General features: G+C 41.9%; 1 long non-coding RNA gene across 6 annotated transcripts in view; it reads left to right on the top strand.

Moving 5' to 3' along the window:
* LOC144339661 (uncharacterized) overlaps nt 1–21,050 on the top strand; it is a 44,536-nt gene that overhangs the window by 17,328 nt on the left and 6,158 nt on the right. Inside the window, exons 4-5 of one of the 6 annotated variants that reach the window (XR_013414924.1) lie at nt 171–494; nt 9,763–19,988. This is a non-coding gene — a long non-coding RNA (uncharacterized LOC144339661). Of the gene's footprint in view, nt 1–170; nt 19,989–21,050 lie in introns of those variants that run through there. The other 5 variants (XR_013414927.1, XR_013414925.1, XR_013414928.1 and 2 more) reach the window with 5 other exon arrangements.

Below are 21,050 nucleotides of genomic sequence, written 5' to 3'. Positions count from 1 at the left end.
AGCCTGGCAGATAAAGAAGGCTCTTACAACAGAGGGAGATAAGAGAGATGATAATATGTATATATGCACTCCTTCCCTGGGGGTCAGAGAGAGGTAAAATTTTTTCTCCTAGAGTGCCAAAAGTAGCAATAATAAGAGCAATAATAGCTAACTAGAAGCTTCTGTTTTAGGGCACAACACAAAAGCTCCAGGAATGGCTTTTTCTCAGATCTTATTGTCCTGAATTTACTCCGACCACCACACCTAGCTGCAAAGGAGGCAGGAAATGTAGTTTCTCTCTGAGCAGCCATTGCCACCTGCAGGACAGAGTTTCTATTACCAAAAAGAAGAAAGGAAAGACAACTCTAGGGAAGAAGGAGCAGTTTTTGCACATGTCATTTTAAACTACTGCGATGTAGGAGTCGAAAAGGAACCATAACATCAGAAAGTAGCCATTGGCACGACCGTTTCTGTTGAGCGTACAAGGCCACGTACTGAACAGCCTGCAATGAAAGGTAAGGCATTTTCTCATTATTTTGCATTAAAATTGTTCAAAATCATATTTAATATTTTATAACAAATATTTATAATAATGTTTCATTTATTTTCTCATTAAAAAAGAGCAATACAAGCTGTATGAGTTTTGTTTAAAAAGTAGTAGAGAACCTAAGAGCAAGGAGAAGGAAAGGAGATGAGATAAGCGTTGAGTCCGCAGACTCATGGAAAAATAGCAAAAGCAAGGAAGATCATCCCAAATCAGAGTTAGCTGCTGTGATGGGCTGCTTCCTCAGTCATCTGTGAGCCCTTCTAGAAGAGGTTGTGTTTTATTTATCTTTGCGTCCTGAGCACCCAGTAGGGCTCATTTCCTGGCATCTGATTAATGTTAAAGTGAAGGAAAGAACACTTTATTTGGCTTTTAAATAATGAATAAAATGCACTAAGGGCTGTCGCAGAAGAGCCATTTGACCTTGACGTCACAATCACAAGGTCTCAAATTTTAACTTTCAAGACACTTATATGACATATATAGATGACACACATAGTTGAAAGATGATGATATTCACCATGCAATTTTGGTTTCCTCTGTTATCAGGCCACACCACGTGTTACACACAATAAATTGGTTTTTATAAACCCTATAAATATCTTGTGCCCAACACCATTATACTGAGTTGAACAGTTTGTCTTTAGGTTAAAAAGAATTTGTTTGGGTCAGGTGCAGTGGCTCACACCTGTTATCTCAACACGTTGGGTGGATCACTTGAGATCAGGAATCCAAGACCAGCCTGTCCAACATGGTGAAACCCCATATCTACTAAAACTACCAAAAATTAGCCAGGCGTGGTGGTGGGCACCTGTAATTCCAGTTACTTGGGAGGCTGAGGCAGGAGAATAGCTTGAACCCAGGAGGCAGAGGTTGCAGTGAGCTGAGATCATGCCACTGCACTCCAGCCTGGGTGACAGATAGAGATTCCATATCAATAATAGTAATAATAATAACAATTTGTGTGTTAAATGTAAATTCACAGAGTCCAGAATGCTTGAAAGGTTATTTTAGCTTTTTTTTTCTTCATCTTTTTTAAAATTGGGTTTTTGTTTGTTTCTTTATACCTAGGATCTCAGAAAAACTTGAAGTATCCCAAGCTTTTCTCAAGTTCTTTAACTATTCTAAGGTCATTGACTTCATCTATACTCGGAATTTCCTTTTTTTTTCCCCCCCAGACAGATTTTCATTCTTGTTGCCCAGGCTGGAGTGCAATGGTGCGATCTCGGCTCACTGCAACCTCCACCTCCTGGGTTCAAGTGATTCTCCTGCCTCAGTCTCCCAAGTAGCTGGGATTACAGGCATGCGCCACCAAACCTGGCAAATTTTTTTGTATTTTTAGTAGAGATGCGGTTTCACCATGTTGGCCAGGCTGGTCTCGAACTCCTGACCTCAGGTGATCCACCTGCTTCGGCCTCCCAAAGTGCTGGAATTACAGGCATGAGCCACTGCACCTGGCCACTTCACCTATACTCTTAAGTGCAGGTGTCCCAAAGACTCTCTCTTCATTTTTCCCATTTAGATTTGTGAACTGGGCTTCCCTCCCTTGCCCAGGTGAAGTCACTATGTTCTGGCAATTCCCTGGCCCTTTCCATCCTTCATAACTGCTACTCTAAGGCTCAGCACTCTTGCTGGGCCTCAGGATAGTCAGGCTGGGACCTTATCTTCTGGCTCAAAAGCAGGTAAACAAAGAAACAAAGTTTAGATGGACACAGTCCCCAGTTTCCTCCCTCCTCCAGAGATGCCTATTTGGACATTACAGTGTTTGGGGGCACCTACAACACTCCCCATTCAAACTTGATAAATATACACCTAACTGGATCCAAATCCCAAATCTCACACAAAGAACTTAAATGCAAGCAATCTCTAAACAGATTTTCTAAAAAGTGTGATTTTTTGTTTCATCTTAACCCACGGGGTTCATTCTAATAAGAAAGGTCCATAAAAACAACACAATGACAAAAACAGTGATTCTTCTTCAAGCCTAAGTTTCAACACAAATATCGACAATACTGGCATGAGAAACAGATTTTGTAAAACTGTGATTCAGTTTTACAAAATCTAGGCTCGCTCACCTTTCCCAGCTCTACTTCTCCTCTCCATGACAATGTCTATGACTTTTGTGAACAACTGCTGAGATGCAGGGGTGACTTCCAGATCTTCAGTTCCACCCTCAGCCTCTCTTCCGGGCCTGCAAGTCATGTACCACTGCCTGTGAGGAGTTGAAACTTGGGTACCTCAACCTTGGGCACTTCAACCTCAGCCCATTCAAATCTGTGCTCATCATCTCACTCCAGACCTGCTCTTCCTTCGAGTTCTCCGGATCAGTTAGAAACATTACACCTTTCATGGTGCTCCAGCTAAACATCAGGGCATCACCTACCCCATATCTGACCACCCTCCAAACCTCGTTGATTCTGTCTCCTATGTTCTCAAATCCACACACTGATATTACCTCATCCAGCCAACTGTGATTCCTATTCTGCACAATAACTCTCTAACCGGCCCCTCTGCATCCATTCTTGTCCCTGAATTACCCATTCTTCCCTCTGCACCCCCAAAATACTTAAATATCTTTTTCCTCATTCATTCAACAAATATTTATGAAGTACCTATTGTGAGCTAGGGTACCATGCCAAGTACAGTATACAGTAGTGAGCAAAAGAGCTGTAGCTCCCATCCTCATGGAGTAGACATGAATCCAATTGTGTCATCTCCGTGCTCAGTATCTGTGGCTTGCAGAAGACAGCCCCCAAAGATGTCCACGTCCTCATAGAATAGGGGTACAAGCTAAAACATGCAAGCAGTCACCAAACACTGGAAAAGGCAAGAAAAAGTAGCTTCCTATAGAGCTTCCTGAAAGAACGTAGCACTGCCAACACCTTGATCTTAGCCCAGTGAGACCCAGTTTGGACTCAGAATCTCTAGAACTATGCTATTTTAAGCCTCAAAGTATATGATAATTTATTAGGCCAGCCATAGAAAACTAATATGTTGGTTTCCTAATATTCAAAGTATTATAACAGCCCAGTATCCTTCAAAAGCTTCCCAGTGCCTCTGGGATAAAGCAGAATCCTTAGCAAGGATGGCAAGACTCTTATGAACTGCCCTGACAGCCACAGCCTCACCCAGTCACTCTCACTTCCTCTGTCTACTGCCAGAAAGCTAAACCTTCAGCTCTCAAAGGAGGTATTCTCTCTGAGCCTGGAACAAACTCTTCCCACTTCCTGGAACCCTCCCTCTTTTCCTCCCTGCTTTGTCTGCTGCACACCTACTCCCCACTCCAACCTTCAAGTTAAAGGCCCTCAGCCTGTTCATGCTAGAGGTATCCATGCTCCCTGTACTTACCTGTTCACACCTGCCCCCGTGGGTTTTAATGTCTCTAATCCACACTTAATTAAAAACTAGAGGGCAGAATCTAGGATTCTTTTATTCACCATTGTGAATGCCTACCAAGGTGGGCACTCAACACAAATTTTCAAAATGAATGAATGTACCGATAAGGGACAAAAGGTAAGTTTCTCTTTCACCCAAAGCACAGCTCCCATTATGTATATCTGGCCACTTGTCACACTCCAACAGCTGCTTTATCGTCCAAAATCACTTTGACATCTTAAATTCTGATTGCTTTACCTGCACACGAGAAAAAAAAAAAAAAACCTCCACTGTTATCCATCTTCTTATTTTTTACAAATTGCAATTTTGAGTTTTTAATCTGGTGACATTTTCTCACCTTCTAGCATCACCTACAAGGTGCCAGCTACACTTCCTGGGACCCTGTATTCATTCACTCCAAGCAGATCACCAGTCATCAAACACAATATGACCAGTGATAGGCAATATCTACAATAGCCATTAGCCAGTGCCCCCTCAGAATCACTTTACCCCTCTAGGAAGATGGCGCTTCCAACCTCCCACGGCCAAGCGCTCACATGGAGCATCAGCTGTGGTGGAGAAAAGTGCGTACAAGGAAGTGGACTCCTCCCATTGTGTCCACTCAGCACCTCCTCCAGTGGGGACCTCATCTCCTTTCTGAGGACTCTTCTTCCTTCCCCCACTACACCTGTGAATACAAGGTGAGGCCCCTTTGTGGCCACATTTCAGGCCAACTACAACGGTTCCCTGGAAAATTTAAAACTAAGAAAGAGATGCTGCTCTCTCCCATTTCCGACAATATGCACCAAAGAAGCTAAAAGAAACGCAGTCCAGGAGGAAGCGAGAGAGGGAGGAATAAACCAAGGCAGAGAAGGATAGGATTATGTCTGAGGGCCATTCCTGAGGTTGGGAGTGACCCAATCTCATCTTTGGGTTCCATGAGGCAGCCCAACATCCATTTAGCACATTCTCCTTTTCACCTTAGCTATTTAAGTTGTGTTTTCATCACTTACAACTAATATGTTGTAAACCTTTGTAAACCCTTATAAACCACAGCAAACAGCGAGTCCATCTATGACTGTACAGAAGCTGGCATCATATGCAAAGTGAACCATGTTCCAGGTAGCAGCATACTCTCAGAGAATGCAAGATCATCATTCATCCATCTTACTGTAGTAAGTGCAGACCTCACTACACGCACAGTTGTTGCTGGAGGGCTTAGGTGGGTCTCCAGATGCCAGAGAGACTCTAACCCCACTTGGTGTTCCCAGTTCTTGACACCACAGCGAGAAAGAATCCAGGGATGAGTCAGAATGAAGTGAAACGCAAGAGGCTTTTATTGCAAAGCGAAAGTACACACTCAACAATGGTAGTGCAAGCGTTCTTGGGAGACTGAGTCATGCACAACACAGGTGGGGCTTCACATTTCTAATCTTACGAGCTCTTCTAATTAGAGGTGGAATAATCATGACGTTTTCTAGGGAAAAGGTGGGGATTTTTTTAGAATTGAGGTCCCACCCTTTTTTTTTTTTTTTTTTTTCTGGAGTGCAGTAGTGCCATCTCAGCTCACAGCAACCTCTGCCTCTCAGGTTCAAACGATTCTCCTACCTCAGCCTCCTGAGTAACTGGGATTAGAAGCGCACGCCACCATACCCGGCTAATTTTTGTATTTTCAGTAGAGACGGGGTTTCGTCATGTTGGCCAGGCTGGTCTCGAACTCCTGACCTCAGGTGATCCATCCACCCTCCTCGGCCTCCCTCAGTGCTGGGATTACAGGAGTGAGCCACTGCACCCTGTCACCACTCATTTTTATACTAAATATGGGCATGCTCGCCCCTTAGTCATGTTCGCTAGTGGGTGTGTGATTTATAATGAGCGTATAATTAGGTGTGAGGTAGGGCATAGGGACAAATCCAGTGCCAGGCTGGATCTAGCCAGGTTCAACCAGCTTAGCCCTCACCCTGTTTGTGAGGGTCTTATCAGCCCAAGCCCATCCTTATCCTTGTAGCTAATTCTAACCGCTCCTTTCTTGCTGCTGTGTGAAATTGCTGCTTGATATTTTCCCGCTTCTCCAGTGACTACCCAGCATTCCTATTTTATGGGTGTTTCTTTAATTAGGAAGTGGAATAATCATTATTCTGGAAAAAGAGGGAATTTCAGGGACCCCTGTTTACCAACCCCTTTCTCCCTTATTTGGATTTGCCTGGAAGAGTCATGGACCTGTCACCCTGACCAGGGTTTTGGCCATTTTCTCTCCCTCATTTTGGGTTTTCTGTTATCCTGCAGCTTCTCTGGCTATTAGAAAACTAGAAGTAAGTATAACGTGATAATGCCCCCAAAAGAGTGTTGGGGAGGGAGAAGACAGATGCAAATAATAACAATAACCTTAATGATAAATTAGTGGTGCATATGTGTAACAGACACATCTAAACTGAGTTAATGTGGAGACAAGGTAGAGAGATGTAGTTTCCAGGCTTGAAGCCCATCCAGCCAGTTTCTGTTGCAAAAAAAGTCCTCAGTCAGGTTAAATGAAGGAATGAAAATGAGATGAAAAGAGAGATGGTGGCACCAATTCTCCTCCTTCTTCTCTTCTGGTCTTAACATTCTGCACCCCATTCCTTGTTATTTATTTTCAAGGAAAACTTGAAGTAATTTTGAATAGGCAAGTTTTCTTCGCTTACCATGCACATTAGGATGTGACCCTGGGCAGCCTAGGACAATAGCTCCAAATCCCGTGCTTTCTAGTGCCTTAGAGAAACACACACTGGATCACCATGGATACAGTGGGAAAACAGCAGAATTGAGAGCAGGTCCAGACTGCCATAGTCTCAAGGCTCTGCTTCTAGGATGTGCAGAAACACACAGGGAAACACTATGGGACCCTAAGGCTTCATGATACTCCTGACCGGGAAGCCAAACTCTCCTCCGGATCAGACTCAGGTCACTTCCTGTAGCCACTCTCAGCAGTCCAGTCCAATTCCCACTACAGAAGCACACCTCACTAGAGCAAGAGAGAACTTAGCCCTCCCCAGAACACAAGAATCTGAGGACAAGTTCACTCCTCAGATGTGTGGATCTAAGGCAAAACATTGTCCGTGAGCCCCCCAGTGCACACTCCTCACCATCACCTCATTTTTTATTTTGGTGTGTCTCAAAGAAAAATTTAACCTCAATAGCACCTGTGAAGAAAAAAAAAGAAGTCACAAGTGGAAGGATTGGAATTAGGAAAAAAATGGAATAGAAATGGTCGCTCAACGATGCATGAATGAGTCCTAAATTAATTTTCACATTTACTGGAGCACCATGCATTTATAGAGTTGCAACCCATCCACCAGCAGCAACATGGGGCTCCCCCCACCTCCCCAGGGTATTAACATCTATTTACCAGGACAAAAAGATCTATCTCAAACAAGGAGCTAGTCTGGATGTTAGTTGCTTCCAAATATCAGTTTGATAGCATTATAATGGACTAAGTGTTGATTTCAGCTCGTTGGTAAACCCAACACGTCATAGAGTCGTTTGAAACAGAAAAATTAAGCAGGTACATGTTGGGATAGAAAAAAAAATATTAACAAAACTTCAAGTGGGAAATGCATTTATTAAATTAATTGTGCAGGAAAATGATAGAAAAGGTAGGAGGAGAGAAAGGACATTTCCCTAGATACAATATGTCTTAGAGGCCTGGAACAGGACACTCAAGCCTAAAATAACTCTTGATTCCTTGGGTTCCGTGTCTTTTAGCAGAAGCTAACTTTTCTGGCTCAGAATGTATAACTGAACTCCAGTGTGAAATATTGAAAGAAAATGACTACAGAGGACCTATTTAGACCTTCCTGGCAAGAGCCAGGTTAGAGGAGAGGAGGGAAAGGGCTGTTTATCTTGACAGAGGATTTCCTTACCAGAACATGGAAAACATTCTTTTTGTCAAATATGGTTAATAGTCACCCAGTAACACAAAGAGTAGTTTCAGCAGCTTAACATCAACATGGGGTGACTGGGAAAGCTGACCGTGCCCCAGCAGATGGAACATGTGCTAACTCACAGCCATGCCTTGGATGGGGACAGTGTTGTTGATGAGTGCATAGGAAAAATATCATTACCTAGTACACTTTCCACCAAGGAAAATGTTGTCACCTACTTAGTAGGTAATGTAGACATGCCCAACCAAAAATGAGGCAAGCAGCAATATTAACACATCCTCAAAATGCCTTGAAAGACCCAGCTGCCTTTTCAAATAGGAAGAACAGAGGATGCCCTCACACATACAACTTCCCCATTCTGAGGGGAATAACTGACTTTTCGTAGCATTGCAACCAACTCCCTCACTAAGCTCTGTGGGCATTTCCCCCTAGAGGTTGAGGCCTCTGAACAGAACATCTGTGATGAGAACAGTATGGAGTAATGGAAACATCTTGGATTTTAGACTTGGTTATGTAGCTTCTAGCCCTGAGTCTGCCACTAACTGGGTTTCCTGAAACAATACAGAGTCTCTCCGGGTCACAATTTCCTAAAAACCTTTTCAATTCCAACATTTAAAAAGACAGTCACAGAGATAGAAACACTCTTAAAGGTTATGTATATTAGACATAAAGCCCTGAGTTAACCCTCCAGTTTCAAGACAAATATCAATATTAAGGTTTGGTTTTGTTTTCCAAGACATCCAACATTTTTGTTTCATTCTTCCCGTTTTAGAATTAGCTCAAGGAACTTTTATATGTGGTTCATCATATTTGCTCTTTCCTCCATCCACATCTCTTAAGGCACAGTTTTCTGTATCTTCTCTCTACATGACCCCAAATTAAATAAATAAATATTAATTTTGTTCTCAAATTCTTTGACATTCTAATTACCTAAAACGCTCTTCTTTTATACCTGAGTTTCTTTTTTTTTAAGGGGTCATTACTACTTCTTACTTGAGAATTATGCAAATTTGGGGGGCAGCTTTTATATTTTTTCCTGCAAATAAGACTAAGAATATTGTGAGGTGTCAGGTGTGCTTATTTCCCTGGGAATCTGAGCAATTATGAGTTCATTTTGAGTTTTTTCACTCAAATAACAAAAGCTGGAAGCAGCAAACTCTTAAATCAGAAAAGTACTTCGCAATATCATGTACTTGTGCTTGGTTTGGTAGATTGCAAATATAGTCAACAACTTTGTATCTGTTCCCATCAAGAGACTGAGTCTATTTCCCTGCCCCTTTAATCTAGCCATGTGTCTTGCTCTCGTAAATAGAAGGCAGCAGAAGTGCTATTTGGCCACTTCTCATGGGAACGTCTCAGCTTTGTCCTCTAGAGGTTTAGAATTAGAATCCTGCCACCACCTGAACAACTGCTAATAGCTTACTGAAAGATGAGAGACCTTTAGCAGTCACCCCCTCACCTCAGTCTCTAACCAACCAACCACCAATCAAGTGAATGAAGCTATCTGGGATTGGCCAGCACAAGCTGACCCACAAAATGACTCACAAGCAAGCCCAGCCAAGACCAGCTGAGCTCAAATCAGACCAAAAGAACCACCTAGCAGAATCATGAGCTAACCAAATGGTTGTTGTTGAAGCCATTTGATTTTGGGATTGTTTCTTATGCAGCAAACACTAACTGACACATCCAGTTTGTTTTTAACAAAGGCTAATCTAAGCATAATTCTGCATTGTGTTTTATTTATTTATTTAGAGATAGGGTCTCGCTATTTTGCCTAGGGTGGTCTTGAAACGCTGATCTCAAGTCAGCCTCCTACCTCAACCTCCTGAAGTATAAGATTACAGACAAGTCACCACGCCCAGCCTGCATTATGTTTTAGATAATATAAAGTAAGTAGTATGCTCTCAGTAACCCCCTTTTATCTTGTCTTTTCTTTGCCCTCAGCACACAGCACTCTCTCCAGATACTGCCATTTTCTGCTATCCTGAGTCCAGTCCCAAGGGATACTATTTAATAAAATCGATTTGAGCAAATACATGAACAGAAAGAGTATTTTCAGATACATTATCTCATTATATTTCATTTTATTCTCACAACAACCCATGAAGTGATAAACGTCATTCCCATTTTACAGATAAGGAAACCACAGCTCAGAAAGGAAAAAGTTTGCCCATGGCCACTAAACTAGTAAGCAGTCCCTCACCTCCAAACCTTAAAGTTCCCTACCCACCACACTCCCGCCTCACGTTTCTCTCCATCTAAGATATTGGCATTTCAAAAGAAAAGAATTTGCATTCCTGGAGAAGAGGCTCCTTGCCACCAACTCTACTGAAAATTCATACATTCATAGTAGATTACAGAAAACATTTTGGAGAGGTCATTCCTGATGTTCCTCAAATTATAATTCATATTCCTCAAATGTAAAAGAGTGCAAGCTCCTCCTCTGTCAGAGACCCAAAGAAAGGAATCCATTTAAGCAGTATGCCCTTTAGTTACACACTCAGAATATTATTGTGCACCACTGTTTGATTGAAGGATAACTTATGGACGTTTCTTTAAGGATGTCATTACTGCCTCCATTTAATGACTGTTAGCCTAAACCTGTGGTTCTCAAAGGCTTAGATTCTCATCTAGGACCAACAGCATCAGCTCCTCCCGGAAACTTGTTGAAACTACAAGCTCTAAGGCCCCACCCCAGACCCGCTGAATCAAACCTATGGAGGCGGGGTTGAGCTATGTGTTTTTTAACAAGCCCTCCACATCACTGGGATGCATGCTTAGAAGTGAGGAGTGAGAACTCCATGACAATTGCTCAATCCACTGACTTTGTAGAGTAAGGGTTGATAAACTGCAGCCCATGGGCCAAGTCCAGTCAGCCACCTGTTTTTGTAAATAAAGTTTTATTGGAACACAGAAGTCAGTTTGCTTCTGTATTGCTTATGACTGCTTCCACACCACAAGAGCAAAGTTAAGAAGTTGAGACTGAGACCATATGGTCCACAAAACCAAAAATAGTTACAATCTGGTCCTTTACCAGATTTTACCAGAAAGAGTTTATCAACTCCTGTCCTGGAGGTTGACTACATTCAGGTGCAATGGATAAGAACATAGGTTTAATATTCAGACAATATAAGGTTTAAAACCAATCTTCACCATTTACTAAGTGGGCCACCATGAGAAGTTTCTTAATTGCTCTAACTAGGACTGCATTTCTTCCTCCTCTATACACTGGAGACAGAAAACTTGTAAGGTCGTTGAAAGGATGAAATGAGATTGTGTATATGAAGTGCTGAACAAGGCACGTGAGTGGCTTTGCACTCATCTCTATAAATAATAGTGTCTGTCTCCTTAAGGCATCATGTGAACAACTGGAAAGCTGTGCACTTGGAGTGGATGCTGGGATGCACCCCTCTCAGATCCCCTTCAATAAAGGACTAGTTGTCCCAGCTACAGTCAGTGTCCACAGAAGCTTTCAGCTCTCAGGGCCTGCAGGAGTGGCCTCAGAGGCCCCAGTCATGCCCTTTCTGATTGATTGGGAAGGAGCATAAAAGCCTGGCCATCTTAGCTCCAGTCAGAAGAACTCTGAGGTCCATTTGAGCTCCAGAGTCCCCTGTGGGGGTTGACTGAGGCTGCAACTCAACTTCTTTCCTGCCCACTCCTGCCCCTATCCAACAGGTGTTGCTTCCATCCTGAGGACTCTCTCCAGTGAACATCCTGCATGCCAAGGTCTGCCCTCTTAGTGAACCCAACCATGACATCTCAAGACTTGGAGAAAATGTCCAGAACTGTCTGACATAAAATACCATGATACTCCCATGGCAATAAGCCTTGAAGATAAAGTCTAGGCAAGTGGGGAGAGGTTTTTGAGAATTTCCACTGGAGGATGCTATCTTTGGTGGACCAAGTTATATTTCCATGGTGGTGGTAGCTGCAACAAGAAAAACCTGAGTTCCCTGGTGCACTGATTGCAGAGATGTTTAAACTCATCTTTATAGCTTAGTGCCGTGGGCAGCTACCCAGGTGACCCATCCCATAGCCTATCTCTGATTCCAAAAGCTCCTTCAAGTCTTAGTAGATAGGAAACAGGGCATCAAAATGACACCTGAGTCCAGCCCAAGGAAAGCACTAGGTTGTTGCAGAGGAGAAGTAGCAACCAGTGTAGATGCTGAGTGAAGACCCTCTGACGTGTGACCAGGCTTATCCTCTGAAAGGACCATCACACTAGTGCCCACCTGGGTGGACTTTCAGTAGACAATCTCCATTTTAAAAAAGGAGGAGGAGGAGAAGAAGAAAAAGGAAAAGGAGTATCAGAAGGAGAAGGAAAAGAAGAAATTGAGATGAGGAAGAAACAAGAAGGAAGGAACTAGGAAGGGAAGGTGGGGAAAAGGAAGAAAGGGGAAAGGGAGGGAAGGAGGGAGAGAAGACATGAGGGAATGGGGAGAGACGAAAAAAAGTAGAGCTTCTATTCATAATGGTCAAACTATCAAAATGCCCATCAACAACAGAATGTAAACTTTATCAAACTGTACACTTAGGATATGTCCATGGCCACTTTTCTGTATTGTGTTATATATCAACTGAAACTGCTAAAAGGAAGAGTTCTCACTGGCTTCTTATGCCCCAAAAACAGCAAGTAAAAGCTGAGGCTTACGGAAATCAATCCTGAAATTAGGCCACCAGGATAATCCACGGGGTAAAAAGAAAACAGAAAAATGCTTCAAAAACACCTAATTGAAGCCTGGTGACTTTGTCTACAAAGAAACACACTATTTTCATCACTAGAAGTAAGCTTTTATTCCAGATTCTTTCAATATGCACATTTGCAAAACTGTGGCTTATTTCTCCAAAGGCCTTACTAAATGCTCCACTGTTTACTAAAGAGCCAGTCTTGAAGAGCAAGGGAAAGTTTACAAGCTGCTAATGAGGGCTTAGCACCCTGGGAAGGACAAATAGCTCTACTCAACAGCTCCACAGAGGGAAATGAACCCCTGTGCCTGACAGGTGCCAGCCAGGAAGCGCAGTCCTGTATTGATTGCTAGGTAGCTAGAGCAGGAGGAGGTCTGGGTGAATTATCATTTCATTGACTCAGTGCAAGAGGTATGCTGAGCTTAGGTCACTGGGTTCTCCACAAGCCAAGGCAGATAACAAGAAAACAACACACCATAGTAATAGCTTGATTATAACTGCCCTATGCCACTTTTCCTTTTGACTTAGGGGAAATTGTCTTTGCAGGAAAATTAAGGGGAAGGGACACAAGGAAGACTCAGTCCCATTTATTTGCTTGTTTCACTCATTCAGATGACAAAACTTTTATCAAGTACCAACTTTGCACCAGACACCCCTATAGATGCTGCATCTGCAACATTGAACAAGATCTTCAAACTCCTTTCCCACATGGAGTTGATATTCTGGTGGGTGAAACTAAAACACAAATAATCAAATAAGTACCTGTGTAACATCAGGTGGGAACAAGAGATAGATCTGGTTGGGAGATGTTGCTTCACAAAAGGGCATCTCATAAATCTCTCCCTAAGGAGGGGGCATTTGTCATGTAGGCCAGAGTAATACATTCCTATTTTTTCTTATGTTATTGAAAATTATTGGAAGACTTTAAGCAATGGAATGATATCATCTGATTGTGCTTGTGAAGACTCACTCTGGCTGCCTGTAGATGCATTTTAGGACAAGAGTAGAAGCCTAGAGCTATGGGAAAAAAGAGATGGTAGAGATCAGAGAAGTATATACAGATTTGCAATGTTTTGGAGGCTGAAGCAAAAGGATCACTAACAGCTTGAGTAGAGGTTTTGAGGGAGAGAAGGAAATCAAGGCTTGAGCTGAAGTGGTTAGCGGTACCATTTACTGGAACATTCCCGCCTCTTGATCCCCATAATAAAAAGAACTTTTTGCTTATGGAATGTCCTCTGGCTCTATTGTCTAGAGAAGATAGAACTGGCTTGGACATATTCCTAAGAAGCGAGAAATGGCAGCCTCATTATTTTATTTCAGCCCTTGTAGGCTGTAACTTTGGGAGCACACAATTCATAAATAAATTCTAAGTACCTTATTTATCTCTTTTTTTCCACTTGATTGAAATCCTGGGCATTGAATTCTACTAGGATGATGAATTTGGCTGGAACTTTGTCACATTCATTCAAGACTAATATGGTGTTATCTAGTACAAGAAACAGATGAGAAATCATTCCTGTAGGACTGAAGCTCAGACACGGCGTAAAGGAAACACATGAGACATAAGGAAATCATTGGAACACAGACATTAGACAGTCTTGTGCTGAATTAGACAATGTCTTAGTTCACCCAAAATGTAGTATTTATAGGCATGGCAAGGAATTGGGAATTAACTTGGGCCCACAGTGGTTGTGTTTCAAAGGTGAATTTTCTTAGCACTATTTAAGAGCATTGAACTTTGCATAAGCAACTAATCAACCTAGGAAAAGCATCCAGTCAACAAGTATTTTTTGAGATATTTTTGTCTTCCAAGTACCAAGAAGAGTACAGTGGGGGTCAGAATGAACCAGCTCAGCTCCCTGATGAACTAGGGATCTAAAGGGAAAGACAGCACTGGCAAGGTGATTCTAAATCATGAAATACTTGAAAGGAGAAGTACAGAATGCTGTGGGAGTGCACACCAGGAGACCAACCCAGTGCAAGGAGTCGTGTTGAGACAGGACAGGTGTCAACAAGGCAAAAAGAAAGCAGACACCTCAAACAGAGCCAACAGTCAGGAGCAAGTGGGAAACAGTATGGCGAGGAAATCTGAGGAGTGGGGCATACTTATCTCGAGGAGAGGACTTAGAAGAGAAGGATGGACAAAGAGGCAGGAGAGGCCAGCAAGGGCTGGATCAGGTGGCTAAGGCCTGATAAACCACACCTGTTGTTTATTCTAAAGGCAGTAGGAAGCCACTAAGTGGTCAGAAGTAGAGGAATCAAGGGCTGGGTTTTTAAAGATCACTTTAAAGTGATCAGGATGGGAAGGGATGGCCTAGCACAAGTGTGTTCACAGCGAGACAGGGAGGAGGCTTGATGAGGCAGGGGCAGGGGTGGGGAACTGCAAGAGTTGCTTAGGCAGCAGCATGATGGATAGGTGTGTGCCATGCACAGAGCAGGGCAGAGGTGGGAGCTGTGGCAGGCCAGGAGCCAGCAGGGTCACCAGGATTCCTGGGTTTCAGGCCAGAGCATTTTACTAACATGGAAAACTCCAGAAGTTTGCATGAGTCTGTTCATTCAATTCCGATTTCCACCCTAGGTAATAAGAATGCAGTCTAGAAGGAAATGTAGAATGAAAGTCAAAGAAACCAAAGGAACAGAGAGAAAAATCCAAGAGTTTAACAGAAACGGAAAGTAAGAGAGAAGGGAAAACATGTTACCAAAAACATATATAATTAAGCCCCTCCACACACCCCCGCCACCTGACAAAAGGAGAGGAATCAACAGCATACACGACTCAGTCGAGTTGAGAGAGGCAAGTGCGGCAACTGCCTGCCCTGTGATTTCTGGATGGCTAGAAGATACAGAGTTATTCTAGCTGGGGGCCCACAGACATAAGGCAAAGGCCAGCGGAGAAAAAAAGACATCAGCTGTGTGGAGATGGAAGGGAATCTTGTGTCCCATGGAGTGAAGTCTTAGACCATGCATGAGAAGGCTGGACATAGAAACCAGAACACCACATTTGTACCTTCTCTTGCCCATTCTTGGATAGAAATGGAAATACCAATGATTGGTCCTGAAATGCAAAGGTTCTATAAAAAGGGTGGTGTCCAGGGAATCTCAGTGTGCAGTTAAAGGCTTCTTGTTTAATGGCTGACATGTAAGGTATCTAATATTTTCTGCTCACTTAACCTCTTAACTCTGAGAATGAAGCGATTGTCCAAGATTGCAGACATGCCATCAGGAGTGCTGGCAAAGGGTTAAAATATGTCATCTGTAAGACTCCACGTAACTATTTCCCAGGAGAATTCATGAAAAATATTACAGATGATGTATTACACCTTGAATGAACCTCTTTGTCCCACAAGTGTGTTTCTCCACTGCTTTGGAGAACCTCCCAGAAGGAGAGAAAATGGGAATTAATTTATTCCAAGAGATCCTATTATTTAATGACACATACAGTAAGAGATCCAGAATCGCAATCACCCAAACCATGCAAGCAATGGCAAGTGCTCAAAAGAAAGATGGGGACATCCGAATGATAGGTAAAGCTTTTTTGCAAAGACACTGGGGAGAGGAATGCAGTGGAATAAAACTCTGCAATGTTAACTGAGGGTTTCCCTTTGCATTTCCTTGAACTATGGAAATTCTCCCTGCCTTGCCCAACTCAGAGTCAGTAATACGCAGTCACTGAGTCAGGGAAGGAACATTACAGTAGGAAAATGAGAAGAAAGAAGAGTTTTGAATGAGACTTTGAATATGGCTTTCCTTGTTCCGAATCACAGCCTTCATCTTTCCAGAGACTAAGATTTTGAGCTTGAATCACCATGTTCTAAATCCTTCAGGAAATAAAGCCCAGTTTGTTTCTTTCTCTGGGTCCCAGGCAGAGAAATCAAGTGAATCCTGCTCTTCAGTTCTTAGCTGTTTATTACAGGCATCAACCAGCCTGTGCAAAACTCCTCTCTGTTTTATTTTTTCCCCTTTCATCCGTAATCCCCACTCCATTTCCTAGAGCCCTGCAGGTAACCCACTCTGGAGGGTTTGTTGATCCCTGAATATGCATATATCCTTGTAAACTATCCAGAGCCATTATGAGTATGTTTAATTAATTAATCATAAATTATTAAGTTATTAATAATAATCTATCCACATTGCCATGTTTACATCTGTATTGTGGCTGCTCTCTGCAACCACACACACATGCACACGAAAACCTCAGGGCATCAAATTTATACAACAAACAAGAGATTGGGGGAAAAAATGAATTATGAGCTATGAGCCAGATTGTCTTGCTCCAGACAGGACATCCCTTCTGTGTGCTGTCAGTGCCTTTCTCTGTTCTGGGAGAAGGGAACACAAGAATCCACGGGGAAGAAAACAGTGAAGACATCAATGAGCATCCTGAGAGAGAAGCTCCTTCTCCTGTCTCCAAGACCAAGACCAGGGGATTCACAAGATAATCCCAGGTAGGTCCAGAGAATGAGAGGTCCTTTTCCATGTATGAAGTTTGTGAAAAAGGAGCAAGACCTCAAAGTTTTCTCATGCCTCATTCAGTATAGCAATGGGAGGAATGCCTGCATGGGATGCCTTGGATGCCCTGAGCCCCAATGCCCATGCAGGATGCAGTGTGCTAGGACTTTGCCTTCGCTGCTGGGCCAGCCTTACGGGTTGGGTGGGGCGGGCAGATGTAGCATCAAACACCTGACAATGACCCTGGCCCAACAGCTTTGTGCCTACGGTGTCTCAGCTCTCTGTAGCCCCCAAGATGAGGATGAAACCACAGGGAAAAAGGGAAAGACCATGAATTAACAGAAATTTAATTTCTAACATCCAGCAGAATGGAGAGTCAATAAAAATTAGGTCATAATAGAAATATGAAAAGGTTACATTTTGTGTACAATTGATTTGTTTTGTACCTACTACACACCTCCCTCCTTCCCCAGGGTCATGGGGTTTTTTGTGTTAATTAGAAAATTCAAAAATATTCTAAATCTGGGACAGTTCAGGTCCTAGAAATTCTGGATACATGATCTTCTGTATACTATAAAACATAAGGTTAAAGGAAGTAGTTCTCTTCCTAAAAAACTAAAGACAGAACTACCATTTCATCCAGCAATCTCACCACTGGGTATTTATCCAAAAGACAAGAAATCAGCATATCAGAGATACTTGTACCCCCATGTTTATTGTAGCACTATTTACAATAACCAAAATATGGAATAAACTTAAATGTTCGTCGACAGATGAATGGATAAAGAAAATATGGTATATACACAATGGAATATTATTCCCCCATAAAAAAGAATGAAATTCTGTCATTTGCAGCCACATAGATGAAACTGGAGGTCATTATATTAAGTGAAACAAGCCAGGCATGAAAGACAAATGTCACATGTTCTCACTCATGGAACTCACAGAGGTAGAGAGAGTAGAATGGTGGTTATCAGAGGCTGGGGATGGGAGAGGGGAAAGGGAGATGAAGAGAAGTTGCTTAAAGGGCACAAAAACTCAGACAGAAGAAATAAGTTCTAATATTTGGAAGTACTGTAGGAAAATCACAGTTAATAATTTATTGAATGTTTCAAATAGAAGAGAAGAATTATAATGTTCCCAAAACAAAGAAAAGATAAATGTTTGAGGTGATGGATGTCCCAGTTACCCTGATTTGGTCATTGCACATTGTATACAGGTATCAAAACATTACATGTACCCCAAAATATATACAACGCTTATATATCAATAAATTAAATTAAGTTAAATAAACAGGAAGCACCAGGAGGAACTCCTAATGCATTTTATGCTTAAAACAAAAAATCCTAGGTCTTTCCATAGACAAACCCTAAGAATGATGATAAATGTAGTGGAAACAAGGTCTCTTGGTGCTCCAAATATCGTTTCCCAAAACAAAGGAACAAGACATCCCAGAGTAAGGGCTGACTCCTGGCCTGAAACAGGGTATGTAGAAGAGGGGCCTTCAACGCACTGTCACACTGGAAAGCAAGGAAGCCATCAAAGACAGCCAGGGTGTTTCAAAAGGACTCAGAAATCAACTTATGAGGCTCCCACTGGTCAAGGATGGCACAAGGTGAGCATGAGTAAGGACACTAACTATAACAGACAGAAACATACCAAATAGATTTAATCCAAAATTTCATAACGACACTGCAAAATCATTGATTGCCTTTGAAGACCAGTAAACCAATCTGTTATTTTGAGAACTGATGAGTAAAGAGAAAGAGTCAAGCATATACCCTGCCTTTCCTACACAAAGAGAAAAACCAGACATTATGTCCCCCATGGAAGAACCAACCCCACCTGTAAAATAACCTTGCCAAAAAGTGTGAATCTTAGTCCATTTAAGCATTTGGATCTAATACCAGCTCATAGGAAATCCAGGTAACAAAAGAACGTGTTACCACAGGTCTACAACTGAGGAACAAACCAGGGGAAGCCCTGAAGGTTAAAAGGTAAAGAGCAAGGGAAAATATACATTAAAAATGACATTACAGGCATGTTAGCAAATCACAGTATATGGGTCTTACTTGATACTTATTCAAATAAATAAAAGGTTAAAAATGACAGTACAATCAGGGAAATGTAAATACTCACTGGATATTTCGTGATGTTGAGGGAATATTAAAGTGAGATAATACAGTATTTTTATTTAAAATGGGGAACCTATGTCTTTAGAAATATGTATAGATAAAATAATATGATGCTTGGAATTTGCCTCAAAATAACCTGGAAGGGAGGTGCTATGCATTGGCTCTGTGTTGCTGCTCAAATCTCATGTTGAATTATAACCCCCAGTGTTGGAGGTGGGGCCTGGTGGGAGGTGACTGGATCATGGGGACAGATTTCCCCCTTGGTACGGTCCTTGAGATGGTGAGTTCTCACAAGATCTGGTTATTTAAGAGTGTGTGGTACCTCCCCCAATTCCCTTCTTCCTCCTGCTCCAGCCATGTGAGATATCTCACTCCCCCTTTGCCTTCCGCCATGATTGAAAGCTTCCAGAGGCCCCTCCAGAAGCAGAAGTTGCTATGTTTCCTGTACAGCCTGCAGAACCGTGAGTCAATTAAACTTCTTTTGTTTATAAATTACCCAGTCTCAGGTATTTCTTTATAGCAATGTGAGAACAGACTAATACAGGAGGTGCTGGAGGTATAGAGAATATGAGATTGTTCATAAGTTGATTGTTGTTAAAGCAAATTGGTGGAAACATGGGAGTTCATTATACTCTATTGTTGTACATAAGTATTTGAATTTTTCCATAATAAAAAGTTTGTGCAAAAAAAGAGTTTTTAGTATGGGAAGTTGTTTTTCAAGTTATAAGATAATCACTCTTACTCTCCTGAGTGAAGAAGCTGTATTCGTCAGGGTCCTCCAAAGAAAGAGAAGCAGTAGAATTATAGAGTTATACAAGAGGGATTTATTATAGGAATCAGCTCATGTGATTATGGAGACCGAGAAGTCCACCACCTGCTGTCAGCAAGCTGGAGACTCAGGAAATCCGGTGGTACAAATCAGTCTAAATCCAAAGCCTGAGAATCAGGAGTCCTGATGTCCGAAGGCAGGAGAAGATTGGATGTTCCAGCTCAAAAAGAAAGAGTGAATTCACCCGTCCTCTACCTTTTTGTTATATTCGAGCCTTCAACAGGTTGATAATCCCCACCTGTATCGATGACAGCAATCTTCTTTACCCTGTCTACTAATTCAAATACTGATCTCTTCCAGAACACCCTTATAGACACACTCAGAAATAATTTTTTATCAGCTATCTGGGTATCCCTTAACCCAGTCAAGCCGACATATAAAATTAACCATCACAGAACCCTAATGAAACACGAGGGTGGAGACACATCCTTGGTTGTTCTGTGTGTTCTATTCACCAAGGCTGTTTGGGGGGTCTGAGGCAGGAACCCCACTTCAAAGCTTTGCTATCAGAACTACAAGAGCCAGACACATCCGAAAGTCAGCACTGACTACCAACCTTCTTCCATGACAGCCAGGGTCAGATTCAGCAAGGCTGACAGTCCAGGGAGGTTGTTCTTTATAGTAACAATTTTCTTTTTGTTAAGAAACTACAATAGATATAGTCTGCTCATTCATGTATAGAAATATTACTTATCAAAATAGTAGTATTTTATTAAGTTTTAAAAATTAAAACTCTGACCTCTGAGTAAAATGTAAATTCTAGGTCTAATAGATAAGGATTGCAGAATAAAGTATAGTAGAACTTCTTTTTTAATCCAAAAGAAAACTATTAAGAAGTAAATATCAACTAAAAGTCAAAGGAGAAAAGAATAAGTCCTAAGTTCACGGACAGAACTTACATTTTCTTCAACCATATCATCAGGGTATAAAAATATTGATGAGCAGCTTAATGTCTACTAAGAAGAAAAATAATTGGAAAGCTCTTGAATTATACAAGTTTGCTCTTCCATTCTCAACTTTCATTGGCTTTTTATCAAATTCCAGTGACGCATACCTTGGTAGCACCTCCTCAAATTAGTGAAAAGAAATATAAGACAGACTATTTGAAAATTAAAATAAATAAGAACAAAGTC

This window comes from Macaca mulatta, chromosome 3 (assembly GCF_049350105.2).
Source record: "Macaca mulatta isolate MMU2019108-1 chromosome 3, T2T-MMU8v2.0, whole genome shotgun sequence".
In the NCBI taxonomy this organism is placed as follows: Eukaryota; Metazoa; Chordata; class Mammalia; order Primates; family Cercopithecidae; genus Macaca; species Macaca mulatta.
The sequence above is the reverse complement of the archived record's forward strand: the minus strand, read 5'-3'. Positions and strand labels throughout refer to the sequence as shown.